Source organism: Morone saxatilis, unplaced genomic scaffold (assembly GCF_004916995.1).
Source record: "Morone saxatilis isolate NCDOM2014 unplaced genomic scaffold, NCSU_SB_2.0 Contig20, whole genome shotgun sequence".
NCBI classification, from domain to species: domain Eukaryota; kingdom Metazoa; phylum Chordata; class Actinopteri; family Moronidae; genus Morone; species Morone saxatilis.
In genome coordinates this window covers 19,264,169-19,279,234 of record NW_023339763.1, presented here as the reverse complement: position 1 = coordinate 19,279,234, position 15,066 = coordinate 19,264,169, and the positions used below count along the sequence as shown (strand labels likewise).

Genomic DNA, 15,066 nt, shown 5'->3' with positions numbered 1-15,066 from the left:
TTTTCAAATTTTTTTTTCTTTGGGGCCGGGGGTGGGGGGGGCTCAGGGTTCACTGACACCTCATGATGAAACTGTGTAGTTGGCCACATACATGCTGCACACACCGGGAAACTGAATGACACAACAAGATCAGTACTGTGGTGGCACTGATGCTCCGCCTGAGACAGTTGCTCATGAGAACACATTTGGGATGATGCCGTGCATTACAGTCAGATGAAGTGATTCATTGATCTGGGGGGTGTACCATACAGAGCAGCATCTGCAGCACAGCATGCCAGACACACATCGAAGCTGCGAAAGTGGCACCAGGATTGCCAGCCTGCTCACTGTTCAGGGCTCACCCACTAGCAGGAATTTCAATTTCGTCTCTCTTTGTCAAATTGAAAACCGGTTAGTGAATGTGCGACCACTCTGCATTCCCTCCCCACCTATGGTGTAAACAGCTGTGCAGTTACATCCAACAACAAACATGTTCACAAATGGGAGTGTTTCAGGGTGAACACGGTGATCCGGATCTGTTTGCAGGGCCATGACTTTGGGGAAAGTTTGGGAATGACTGCCATGTTGCAGATTGTTGCTGAGGCTGTGGGAGCTTGGATGCTTGTTAGAGCAAAAAACAATTGGCCTTGTTCGAAGAGTGATATCTGGGATGCTCTACTATTCATGCAATTTGTGGGATAATTTCATGCGTTACAACAGGCAGGCTGCTTGGACCCCCCCAGCCTTTCACCCCCTCACTAAAAAAAAACAAAAAAAAAAAAAACTGCTACACTCTACCAGCCACCTCTGGAGTTATGATTTATGTATGAACTAGCATTAGCATTTGAAAGGGAGATATTAATAAGTGGCTGCTTGTGTGATTGTAGCGCAAGTATCTGCAAAGAGGGAAGAATGCGCACTGAATGCCTCCTTTTCACAGGGAAGCACAGGTGTTGCAACTGCAGACAGAAACACAGAACAGATCATCTCATTTAAATTCAAACATCACCCGTTGCATGTCCTGTGCTGAACTGTGTTTAAGGCTCATTTGGCTAAAATCAGTTGCTAGTTAGCCAGTTGTCAGGGAGTCAATTAGTGGGCCTCCCTTCCTGTTATGAGCTTCTCTTGCAGTGAGTTAGTGAGAGCTGATGGAGCTGATGGAGCTGCTTTCCCTGCGCAGTGCTACACGTGTTATTACGGCGGTGAACCCGAGCGCACGATCCTGCTCCCACAGCCATTAATAAAGGTGAAGGGGCCATTAAGTTTTCATCAGAGCCACTTTATTACTCCACCACTCCTCACTGATGTGCACGTCGTTTTGCTGATGCCTTCCATTTTCAACTTGTCAACAACCTGCACACAGAAACACAAACCTGCACAGCACACACATCACAGGCAACAATACTGTGCGTAGAGATGTCTGTGCTGCAGTATACACACACACACAGACACATGCCCCAGCAGCCATCAGTCCCACTCCTGTGTTTGTGTTAGTAGAAGAAGACAACTATCGCTGCATATTGAGCTCTGTGGGCTCCATCAGAGTGGAAGGGTGTACTATTGGCTCACTCTGAAAAGACAAGCTGAGCCCTGCGGATGCTGTGTGAGTGAACCAGAAGAGGACGAGGACAGGGTGGAGGAGGAGGCTCCCTGAGAGGCTGGCCTACTTGTGCTGTACTTTCTGTGGGGCTTTACTGTTGTCGCTTCGTGTTGTCAAAAGCTTTTGCTTGGACCGTGCTGCCATCCATAGCGGCTGGCACTCAGGAGCCCAGTGCTGTGGGCCATCGCCAGGGCTGGCAGGGTCGCTGCCTCCATTTAGACACTCACATACACACAGACACAGTGACAAATACCTTGAGATGCAAAAGAGGGTAGGAAACAAACATTAATTATTATTATTAATAATAATAATAATAACAATTAATGTCATATAGGGAGGATGGTCTAGATGGGAAAGGTAAACATTTACGTCATCTGACAGCTAAAGATGGTTGTATGGTTGCAGTGTTGGTCATGTTAGGGTTAAAAACACTATTTAGGTGGTTATGTTGGAAAATGCTCTTTACTGTAACTCAGCATTATCAGTGATCCATAAAAGTGTTTTTCAGTGCGGCACAGCACCACACAATATACAGTAAACTTACTGCAACAGGAAAGCTATTGGTGGTGGTTTTCCACATAAATTATTCCTTGTATTACTTCTGCTTGTTTCTGCTGGGTTGTGTGATTTTCCATCAGAGCAGATGTAGAGTAGTGGTAGTGCGTGAGCATGCTTGTGTACATGCACACATTAGTGCTGTACATACGTGTGTGCAGAAGTCAGAAGAAGTGTGAAAGCGTGTGGTGGCGGCAGTTGCCTGGTTGGATGTGTCAGTGGAGGAGCTGCTGCTAGGTAAAGTGTGAAGGAGGAGGAGGGCGTCTGCCAGAAAACATTTTCACCATAACTTGTTAACAGCTCATGTGTTTCCAGCCGCTTCACAGCACTAAACACTGGAGCTGGATTAGCTCAACCTCTGTAGGAACCAGCCAACAGCTCAGACGCATACAGCTGTGAGTGTGTGTGCACACAGGAGGTGGCGTGTCTAGGTGCTCTTGGTTTGCACTGTATGTGTTCGCTGTCTCTGTGGTGGCATGTGTGTTCTCATGCCCACTGGGTGTCAAGGTCGTCTTGTAGCCTAAACGAGTCGTGGCCGAGCTCCAGGAACACTGATTGCAAAATGTCTGAGTTTGTCCTCATCTTTTGTCTGTCTGCGCAGAAAATGGCAGCATGACAAGGCGGAGATTGTGGGCTGTGGAGAAAGGCCTGTGATTGGCTTCCATTGAAATCCTCTGACACATGAGACAAAACAATCGGCCCGTGTTGTCTCTCCCACATGCCAAAAGAGATGAATTAGAGACGTTACTGGAGATGTTTTGCCATGCCTAATTGCCAGCTACCTATGAAGAACACTTACTGGTGCATAAACCCTGCTAGATGCTCCAAATGTCATTTCACCACTCAGTGAGCCAGAACTAGTTTTAAGTAGATAGATAACTCATTTAATGAATTTCACTTATGATTTCTTTGTCTGGCTGCTACTCAGCTTTTGTCTTTGCCCTCCTTCATTAATGGCCATATCTGGACAGGAAAAAGGATGTTTCTGCCATGTTTTCAGTTTATGTGTGAGAGTGTTATTTTACATAGAAATTTGTCACAAATAGTAAAATGATTTTAAAGCATCTTAAATGTCAGGATGTAATCTGTATTTTACACCTAACTGCTTCAGCTAGAGGAATATTAAACATGCAGTGTAGTAAAAGTATGGTCTACAGTTGCTTCATATTCACAGTCTGCAGTGTAGAGCAGGTAATGAACCAAAACAGATTAAGGCTTCGGTTTTTCACTAATCTAATTATATTAAGTTCCAAATAGTTGAGGTAAAGAAAGAGAGATTCATTTTAGTGACCATTTACCTTCACTTCATTTATTTGGTAGCTTTTTGTGCTCTTTCACCTTTACCTGATGGATTTTACTTCAATACAGTTGACATCACCTGAGCAGAAGCCCAGCAGTTGTGAAAGAGATCATAGTGAGCAGTCAACTAGTAAAGAGCAAAATTGTAATCTTACTTTGTTCAGAATAATTGTCATATCCAATTATTCCAGATAAGGGACTGTAGGAAAATGACAGATCAGAAAAGGGGGAGGAAAGTGAAGTTAGTGTAGTTTGACTTTTTTGGGTTTGCAGGGGAGGGTCTTAGATTTTATTTCAGCTTGCTTTTGCAGTATATTTAATACTCACATCAAAAAGACAACTTTCACTTGCACCACGGATCATACATCAAAGAACAACAGTTTTGTCTCTGTATCAGGGTTTTATTAGTGTGTACATTGGTATTATATTTAAACTAACCATGTACACAATTAAATGTACCAATTTAACAATATTATTTCAACATTAGTCTTCTATGATAGTCAACTTAATATCTTGTTGGTATATATCTTGGTCAGACAGAACAAGACGTGAAGACGTTACCTTGGTAACTTTTGATGGACATTTTTCACTATTTTCTGACAGATGACTAATTGATTGAATCAAGAAAATTGATTTGATTTGACAGATTGATAAATAAAATAATAATTTTTTGCAGCTCTAGACAGTTTGTTTTAAAGTTTTCTGGCTTAAATAGACATCATAGAGATGAGTTAACTCGTGCAAATGTCATGTGATGACAGCTGGGAAGAGGGAATGCCCTGGTATTAAATATTTCTCTTTAGACAGATATGACATGTGCCCTCCCAAGCGGAACAAGACAGCATGCAGTTGGTGGACAGCAGGTTGAGGCAGAGATTCACCAGCTCGTGTGCGGCCTAATAACAGAATGATGGACAAGGTCTGGCCTCTATCGCTCTGAACGACATGAGGGAGAAATGAAGGGGCTGTGCTCTGAGCTGGCTGCGGGGGCCAGAAGGTCCAATGACACACACACATTCATGCCTTTTCTCAAGGGAGTCAATGTATTCCCTGCCGCTTACTGACAAATACACCGGATCAACAGACTAGCAGAGGGCTGTGAAATCTCCACTGCACAGAAAGACGTCATTTTCGTCCTTGATGCCGACTTGAGTTGCTCCTTAGATTTACTGTAGCAGTAAAGCCTCCCTCTCCCCTCTGTGCCTCTTATAGCCTCTCTCCTTTAATGCTAATGGGGAACCTCTGTGGTGAAAGCCATTTGTGTGGAAGTGTGTCTGCCTGTTATAAATGATGTTATTGGGTCTAATGCACATGTTGTATTCCTGCTTCGCCCCCGTGGGGAGTCCACTGCCCAGTTTGCATGAGAGACAAAAGGAGGACTCGTCTGACTGCTTTTCTTTTTTCTGCCGACCTCATTCTGTTTAGAGCTTCATGTACAGTGCTTTCCACAGTTCACTGCATGCACACGCAAGTATGATTAAACAACTAAGAGTGATGTGACGTACCCGCACTGTACACACACACGTACCACTTTTACACAGTGAGATGAAAAGAGGCAGACTGATGCAGATGCACGCACACAAAAAGAATTCTCTCCTCCCATCAGAGAGTGATCAAAAGAGACATTGATGTGTCGTACAGTGGCTGTCCATGTCAGCGCTGATGCAGTAATTAGGGGTTCAGGGAGGGAATGCCACAGGACATTAGAGGAGAAGAGAAAGAAGTAGATCCAGTGAGTTATTTCAATAAATATCCTTCTGTTGTTACCCTCCAAAAAACCCCAGTCATAAAAGATTGTCCATGTTAAAAGAAGGCCACTCAAAACCAGCAACCCTGCACACAGCACAAAGCGCCGAATCCATATTCACACTCAGTAATAAACTCAGACTATGTTTTCCTTTCAGCCTGATATTCATTAAAGGACTTCCACCTGCTAATGTTGCTTGTAATGCTCCAGCCCTTTCTCTATCTGCCCCCGACCTTTAGCACAGCCTCTTGTTGTCGGTGCACTTTACCTTGTGAACAGAGAGAAAGAAAAGAGCCACAGCTATGATGAGAGGACTAGGATGAGAAACGGTTAGGTCAAGGAGTCGTGTTTACAGTTTTAGGAGGTGGCTGGTTTTAGAGCTGAGCAGAGCATCAGCTTTCTGCCCGCGTGGCAACACACAGTCGCCCTGCTTTATGAGACAAACTTATCCTTCTTGCCCCAGACCTCAGCCTAACGTAATTAGTGCGTCTTTTTGTATTTGCCTGTCTGTTCAACTGACTGTTACCACCAGGTATAGATAAATAGACTCGTTGCCAACAAACTACAGTGTGGGAGCAGGAGAAGGCGCTGGGACTGAAAAAGAGAGATAGATGTTGGTCCTTTGACAGCAAGTCTTGCGTGAAAATGTGGTCGCTGACTTATTATCAATACAGTGCATTGTCGGTACTTCAAGGCCACCGTCTGACTGCTGGCAAAATTAATGGTAGCCAGTGTGTATACAGAGCGAGCCTTTTACAATGGATAGATTTGAGCATGAATGGGCCATTTGGGATGGCATCCTGATTCAAGTTTTTACTCCCTCACAACCACAATTTGCTTTTCCTTTCTCCAGTATGTGTACTGCATATGTAATGCCAATATATGTTGGATCTGTCAGAAGTGGGGTATCATGGTGTGGCTGATGTGTCAGACAGTGTTTTCTGCTTCATGAGCAGTTTGGTGAACTTGTATCCACTGCGACATTATTTATGCTATTAAACTACAAAGATTTCATTACATATAACTGCTGACCTTTTTTGAAAGCCCACAGAACCAGGGGCAGATCAGAGGGTACATGTGGTGGCAGCTGCCACCGCAAATGGCTTCAAATGCTGGCAAATTTAACACATTAATTTAAATTAATATATATATTCTATTGTTCCGAAAAGGTGAAATTAATTTAAAGCTGCAGTAGGTATTATATTGTATGAAAATTAACTTTTTGTCATATTTGCTGAAACTTTCTCTCCTGGCAGTGTAGCACATAAACAGAAATTAGGCTTCCTCTGGCTTGTTGTAGCGGCTCCTCTAGTGCATTTGCCACATAATCTATCTGGGCCTGCATGAAATCACGGGCCAATTCAGAGTCGAGAAAGATAATGAATAGAATTAATTTAATTATAATATTGATGAATGAAATAGTGAATATGCTTTTATCATATGTATGTATTTCTTTATGCAAAGTATGTTATTAGTGGAAATTACAAAGCTTAGAAGCATGCGCTGCCAGACGTTTTTTAAATCACGAAACAAACAAATTCACCACAGTCCATTTTCAACACATTTCATTTGTGCAGGTGGTTCTCTGGATTTAAAAATCCATGTCATTTTTTAATTGCAAGTTAGAGTGTCCTTGAAGGTTTACTTGTCCATCTCAGGGAAAAGCTCTCACTCTCTGTGAGTTGATTTTTATGCCTGTTTAGAGAGAAGCTAAAAAACAGTAACTGCTCGGAAGTGGAAATCAATTAAAAGCTTTAGAAAATGGCTGCCAATAATGTAGAATGCCGGATTGTAGTCAATTCATTCAATGACTTTAATGACTGCACGGCTTGCTGATTGAGTTTGTTATTGGCACAGTTTGTAGGCAAGGTTCTATCACATTATTACACAGACCACAAGAACACAGACAGTTCACACTCCATAGGTCCAAACAACATAATCACAAATACACACTGCACATAAGATTCTTGAACCCCTCAGTTATGAGTTATGTTTTACGGCTGTATTTTGTTTCAGTGTCTTGGTTTTTAAAAACTTTGAAATTTAAAGAGCAGCAACAGAAAACTTTCTTTTGTGTTGATTTTGGCGGCCCCTGTGGGGAAAAAAGTAGTGGTTTCTAATGCCCTTGTTCTGCGATTTCAAGGGGAATCCGCATGGTGGCTGACATTAAGTATAACCTCCATCTCTTGCTTCACTGGATGTCTTGTTCTTTTAATGTAGGTCATACTAGATTCATCAGTATAACACTGAGATTTTTTATAACCAAGCAAAAAACCTTAGCAGCCTTTAAGCTTACTAAAAATATACAATGGAGTTGTTCCAAAGCCAGTATGTTTAACACACACACAACACACACCACACACACACACACACACACATTATTCAGCGAGCATTATGGGGGTCATCATCTTGCTCAAGGACACTTGTTGACATTGGTGGAGGCGAAAGATTGACCCACCAGCCCTATCAATAGATGGCTGATCCGCTGCATGAACCTGAGCCACAGCCGGGCCCATCTAAATGTTTCAGAGGTTCTCCCACATGATACAAAACAGATTCTGGGAGAAAAATCACATATGAATTTTATGTTTTAGGTGATTGTGCTCTGCCCTGGAAAGTTAGGGGGTGTTCATTCCTCAAGCAATCCAATCTACCTCATGCATCTGTAGATTTTTTGTCACAAGTTCCGGGAGTAAGATTTCGGTTTGGGGGGGGCGTCGACAGGCGGAGTGGGTGCAAGAGGTCAGCGCCGCATACGGGAGAGGAATTGAAAGTGCAGAAGAACAGCTGTCCAGATGATGGATAGAACAGGTGGCTCAGACAGAGATGAGGAGAAGGAGGAGGGGAGAGAGGGAGAGAGGGGGGCACATGTTGATCTGCATTTTATACCCATCTAGGTGAAGTAGAGAGGAAATCGGTCCGGCTGAGAATGAGAAGGATTTATGATCTCATCAACCTTGATGGATGGATGTTACCTGCAGTGCGTGATCATTTTCTGCTGCTTCTTATATCTGATATTTGATACTCGCACAGCAGTGTGGACAGCAAAAACACTTGCCACCAATGGTCAAAAATGTGATACTCGACCAGCGGGCAGGAAATGTTTCTCCAAATGTTGGCTGAATTCCCAGCAACGGCAAACACGTTGACACTGTGAGGGCTTATCTCTCTCTTATGAATTATGCTCTTTGCTTTGGTGATATTTAAGAGCCTCTGATCAGCAGTTCCCAGGTAGACTGATAGGAGAGGGGGGGGAAATAGGGCAGAATCACGGAGCACTGTTTCTTCCTCCCCAGGGGAGAGCGTGCTGAGTCAGCGGGCTTCAGGAGGCCGCCGTCCATTTGTTAAGCGGCCTGTCACTTCCACTGCCTTCACTGTGGATCCTGCGGGTAGTTTATGTATTGATTTAACAGGGAGCCTTTCTCCATTTTTTAACATAAATGATGGCTCACTTGGCTCGATGCACTGGAGCCGGTTGTAACCACGCAGGTCAGCCTCCATCAATAGCCAAAGCACAGGGGTTGCAGGTAAAAGAGCTCAGGGTTAACAGCAAAGCACTTAAATACGGTAAATCCAACTCCACTTCACATCTTACAGCTGACATTCTGTAGAGGGAAGAAAAGGAGTTTTTCAAGAGGAGGAGATTCTAGTTTGATGGAATCAAATATATTTTTGGGATATTCTGCTGTGTCTGGATATAGTTTTACTGCTCCACTTTTTTTTTGCTTTTCACAAATCTTGCAACATCAAAACATAAAGCTCCTGGGGGATCCAGATTCAGATCCGAGCTCCCAAACATAACTCCTCCGTTGGATCCCGGAGCGAGTTGCGCAGCTTCAGAGAAGTAAATCCACCAGTCCCATGTGTTTAGACTTATTCAGTGCTATATAAAGAGAAATGCCATTGAATTTATGCTTTGAAATATCTTTCTCTTATCTTATAAGCTCTTAGACGGTTTAGACATGTCAGACATTAAAAAAATTAGCCACTAGCTGGGACAAGAGTTGCCAGCGTTCCCCTCAAATGTTTAGTTTTGGGGTCAGATGGGAATTGCGGCATTTAATCAGATTTTTGGAGCGTTCTGTTGGGAGTAAGCAGTCTTCTAGAGGTAAAGACTTTCCTCTCTCACTCAAACTATGTGGATAGAAGCAGCCTTCATGTGAGAAACATTGAATGCAAATCATGCACACACTTTGGAGTTCATGTTTTTATGCATTAACGGTCAATGTATTTTAATTTAGCATAGCATTTAAGTAGCATTGTCTCTTTTTTACCTTGAAGAAATGTGAATTTCATCATATATGATATGAAATGTACATCTTCAACTTCACAGAATATGTCAAAGATGTGTATTTAGGCTTTATAAATGGACAACTGCATGCATCATTATCATCTAGGGCTTTCCCAGACTAAAGATTTTCCTAGTCAACAAACGTTTATGATTTTAAAATGATGAAAAGTGCATTGACTAAGACTAAGGGGACAGCCCTACTATCATATAATGCTGTTGGATAGGAGATACAACCCTTTCTTGCCCAAAACCAGCTTAGGGGGGAAAATATTCCTCAATGAAAAGTTAATTTCCTGCTGTGCTACAGTCACGGGTTTGATGCAGCTGTGCTAATGTGCAGCTCCACAGAGAGAACTGAATGAAAAGAAAAGATGAATATGGGAGCACCCAGCAGGACATAGGTAAAGGCAGATGTATAATAAAGTCATTTGGATGCAAGTCAGTTTGTGCATCAGTGAAACATCTCAGATTAAAGTTTTCCTTTTTAAGACTGTGCTTGTAAATGTAACCCCTCCAGTACAAGAAGAATAACATTCCTGCATTTTGTGTTTATTCCTATAGTTTGTGGGCCAGTAAGTAGCAGTAGCAGTAACAGTAGCTCCTAGCTGATTATTATTCCTGTAAAAATAAATGATATATATCTCCTAAAACAGAAAAAACTCAGTTACTCTGTGAGTGTAATCATGCTTTTAGATTAATTGAAGTTGTTGTTTCATTATACAGTAATTTACACAATTAAGTGAAAGAAAGCACAATTAATGGTTGAACCCCATCCATAGTCACTTACCATTTATCAGTCTTCACCCAGCAAGCCACAGCCATTTAGAGAACTGAGCTTAATTAGTGACCTACTGTGTAATGATAAACTGTCATCATGTAAGATGAAGCAGCTCAGCAGCATGTTGTTGTCCAGTTACATCATTCTCTTCACGAGCCTCTATGGGCCAGACGCTGGGCTCCTTAACATGCAACAGATGCTCTTCATGCCATGAGGATGATACTTTATCAGACTGATGCAACTGTGATCCAGATCTGGTAACACTCTTTAATTATTAGCCTTGTGGAGATCTACTTTCTTCTTGATTTGTGTGAATAACAAGATCCACTGCCCCTCCCTGAAACCAGAGAGATGTGGTCACTGGTTTGACTGTCAAACTTAAGATTAATTAAAGATTAAGAAGATTAATGTGGTTATTTGGAACTTCTGGTAAATATATAATCCCAATAGCTACATGTTCATTGCACGGGGTCAGGAAGTTTGCTGTAATCTGAGTATAACATGGAGCAGTCTGACTTGCTGATAAAATGAAGCAGAGTGGTGGAGGCATATATAGTAGCATTTCCAGTTGCTACAGTACAGTATGTATGAATTATGAAATGTGCACTTGGGACCAGCGGTAGTGCAGATCATGCATAAATGCAAGAGCAAGCTGGGCTGGGTGAGTTTTTAAAGGGTGTGAGTGTGTGAGAGCTGAGGGACGGCCTCTGCTGAAGCCCACACGCTCTCTTAAACTTCTCCATTACAGGTGGAGGAGGCTGGGCTACGTGGACACACTCTATCTGTCTCCTGTATCTTTTAGGGTTAAGCCATACACAAGCATTTTTTTTAACTAGGGGAAGGTCTATACTTGTAATAAAATGCCAGTCTGTAAGAGGCTATAAATATTACATCAATTCAGAAAATTCAGTTCAAACTGGATTGAAGAAAGTAGCTCGCTTGTTAGAAAAACTCTGCTCTACAAATCACTGATTAAATCATTTGCACACACTTATTGGACTAATTAATTTTTTTAGACTCTTCAGCTCATCTCTGTGTTTTAAAGAACATTTGGTTATACAGTTTATCAATCTCACTAATATGATACGTGTTACGTTTTTGCTGGCCAAAAGCTTAACATATGTGTATATACAGTATGTATAGTATAGTATTTAACTAATCCAGGTAAACGTATTGTTATCAGGCTAAAATTATTTTGTTAATTCTCATCCGCAGTTAGATAATTGATTTGTTATTATTAGATGACGTTATCTTTAATAAGAGTGCACTCTTACTTTGAAATAAAGACAACATGAGAGTCAAAACCATAATCGGCACTCAGCCAGTGATATGAGTGCTGATTGTTTGATTGCAGTTACATGAGGAAGGGAAGCCTCCCAGCATGCACTGGTGCAACTTAGCAGATACAGACTTATGCCAAATCATAAACCTGATATGAAAATATCTCACTTATCCACCTACAAACAACAGAACTAAAAGCAGAACTAATATAGAATTTAAGTCCCAGTTCTGCACACATGCTCTCTGTCTATGTGCTTTTCAAGTAAGATATTTTACTTTTCACCTCATTCATGGCAGTTTCAGTAGGTGGGTTGATGCTTTTTATTAGGACGTGAGTCATTTTATTTAGCTACAAACAGCGCTAAGTGAGCTTCAGCGCGGATAAACAGCTACCAGGCGGAAAAGACATCTACAGATGGAGCCTTACTGTATGTGGGCTGTAGTGTTATTATGCCAATGTGAGTGAGTACAGTATTTCTTTTTCACTTTCAAAAGACAAAGTGCTCCTCCCTCCCTCTCCCCCACATCTTCTCTACATGTTCTCTCACACTCCCCCATCCTCTCATCTCGTACTCTCCCCTCAGTTCTTTCTCTCTCTCTTTTTTCTGCAGTGCTGTGGTTTTTCATGTAAAAAGATCAACCATCATTTTTGGATCAGGGCTCTTAGTGCACCAATTATGCTCTGCTGTTTGTTGGGATGCCAAACATACATTTATATGTAATGATCAAACGCACTAAGAGTTTGATCATTAACAGTTATTGCCTCGATTTCTTTTGTTTCTCTTTTTCCCCTTAATTTATTCAGCACTTCATTTGAAATTTTAACAGTATGCTTTTCATCCATTTCTTATTAGCATCTGCTTTCAAAGCCAAGACAAAACAAGACAAATTCCATGGCTGGTGTCTTTTGAAGAGACTCAGGGGGGAAGGAGTGGATGGCATGGAGGGGAGGTCGGACACAAAAGTATCAGTTGCGCTATAATTCAATTACAGCATCTATTGAGAGAGAAGAGAAAGGAGAAACTTTGCCTGGGGTTGCTCTCTTTTGACTACCCATCAGCCCCCACCATCAGCAGCCTATTATAAGAGCTGAATAAAAACCTCTGGCCCGGCTCTGAGGATGTCATCATTAAAGCAGGCTGCGAGGGATCCCATACATTTCAAACCAGCTATTTGATCCTCCAATCTCATCTGATCGGCTTTTGTGATCTATTATGAACGAGGGTGCGATAGAGAAAAGAGAGAAGAGGCGGCATTAAGAAGTTTCTGATTTAGATCCTTCCCGCACCTCAACCTATACTCCTCCTCTACCCCATCACCTCCTTTCCAGGACATCAACTACTATTAATTGAGACTAGAGGGAAATAAAGAGAAGAGGAGCAGGAGAACAGACTTGTGTGTTGCTGCTTGCTATTTGGGTCCTTTCCCCAGAGTATATGGTGACTCTGATCTGGTGCTGTGGTTTGAAGGTACATGGCAGCAGGAGGAGGTATAATGATGAAGAGCTCGTATATGTACAGAATCTCTGCAGATGCTTTGGCTTTGGTCTGGGAGGTGCAGCTATGTGATCAGTGGGAATCAACCATGTAGTGCTGCAATGTGTTTGTGTGTGTCTTATGTGTGGACAGGTGGTGCCCAGCACTGCCAGATGGACACTTGATCACTTGTCATACAATTCTTGATTAATCCATAAAGGGAATGTATGAGTCCTCATTATTATCAGTGAATCAAGGAAGGAATTTACTTGTCTCTTAAAGTTTCTTCAGGTTTTGATTTTCACTGTGTTTTTTGATGTGAATCAATGGAAGTGCAGGGCTGGTGAGCTTCATGTAGTGCCTCAAGCCTAAAATAGAAGCTTTTCTCTGCGCCCTATAGCTTTCCATAACAGTCTCTTACATATGAGTCATTTTCTGTGCTGCTCTACCTGAGGGTTTCATAAAGATGATTCTCCTTTGGGATGATACCAGCATGCATCTATTTCCTCTTCCTGCTCCGCAGCTCATGTGAAACTAGAAATGTGGTTTATCTGTTTCTCCAGCAGTTCTGGGACCAGATCCTCACTGAAGTTTTTTGGCAGGTTGGCAGGTACCTGAGGCAGTTTATATTCACACAACTTCTATTCATAGAGTGAAATAAATCTTTTTCTAAATGTCTTTTTGAAAATGGAGAACATGATACAACATAATGGCTTTTACTGTGCAAAAAGCTGTAGTAATTTCTCTCTGGAGTAATCTTTGGTCTCCTTTTTGCTTTTCTTGGTGTGGAAACATTTAGGCTGCAAGTTTGAACCTTTGAACCCTTGAACATCACTGATGAGCAGCCCATTACGTATAATGTCTCAGCATGTCTTTCTGACCACTGTATTATTATTACTGACTGCACAGGTAATTTAGTTAAAAGCTGAGAATGTATAAAACAAACTTTAATGAGTCCTCTGGGGAAATTGCAACATTGTAAAAGCTGATGTTGAAAATCATAATAGCAACAAATTGAAAGTGGAACCTGCAGAACAATGGGACATGATGAGGAGTAAAAACTGCATTATTACCTGGCTGCTAAGAATTTTTCACTTATACATATTTACAGCTACACAGTCTGCACATGCATCTCGATTGAGGGCACAGAGTGCAGAGTCATTATTCAGACTCACATATAACTGGAATATGAGCGTTTATAGAGGAGACATTGCACTGGCTGCTGTCAGTGTGAACACAGTTAGTTAATAGTTTATAGTGACAGGTCATAGTGCAGCTTTGGCTCATTGATCAACAATAATTCGGGTTCATTCCTCACCCCAGAACCCAGAACTGAAGTCCCTTTGGTCTCCAGGTGTTGCAGCAGGTGGCAGGTGGTGGCCTGGTAGGGAGGCAGCTGCCTACAGCTCCGGACAAGCTGGAATCATGCCAGCTACAACTGGAGCGCTGTGGGCATGGCTGGATTTACCTGCTAAAAACTTGTTTTTGAGCCTCTATTGATTTCTACAATAGTTTCAGTGTTTATACAAACAGTATCATTAACTCTCCAGACACCCAACAACCAAGTAGTGTTCCTATGCTGTAATAAAACAACCTGGCCCCGGGTTTTCTGTGTGTTCTCCTTTGAGGCAATTTTATTCAACACAACATTAATTAGGAATATGGAGCATGTGAAAAATAATGAATTTCTTAAAAGCATGATATGGACACAGAGCCACTCTATAGGACCAAGGGCTGTATTCACAAATAAATGTATTTCCTCTTCAGAACAGCTTTTACTAAGGAAGAGAACCTAAAAGCTAGGAGAAAGTAGACCCTGTCACTGTAGAAGTTCATTGTGTTTTTTTGTATCACTGACACAACACGGAGCATTACCTGCAGCAGCTGACTGATAATGAGCATGTCTTTGATGTTGGAGTCCTCTTGATTACCTCTAATTTTTTCAGCAGTAAAAAACTGGGAAAGAGAGAAGGACAGAGACAAAGACAGTGGTGCACAGCAACAACAATAGCAACAACTATACCAGTAGAAATGACTAATATTGAGGATGATGACGACAAC

General features: G+C 41.9%; 1 protein-coding gene across 1 annotated transcript in view; it reads left to right on the top strand.

Annotated features, from left to right (window-relative positions):
- The window catches only part of LOC118331194 (transmembrane protein 211), a 96,537-nt gene that overhangs the window by 1,145 nt on the left and 80,326 nt on the right, over positions 1-15,066 (top strand). The gene's annotated exons all lie outside the window — the stretch shown is intronic.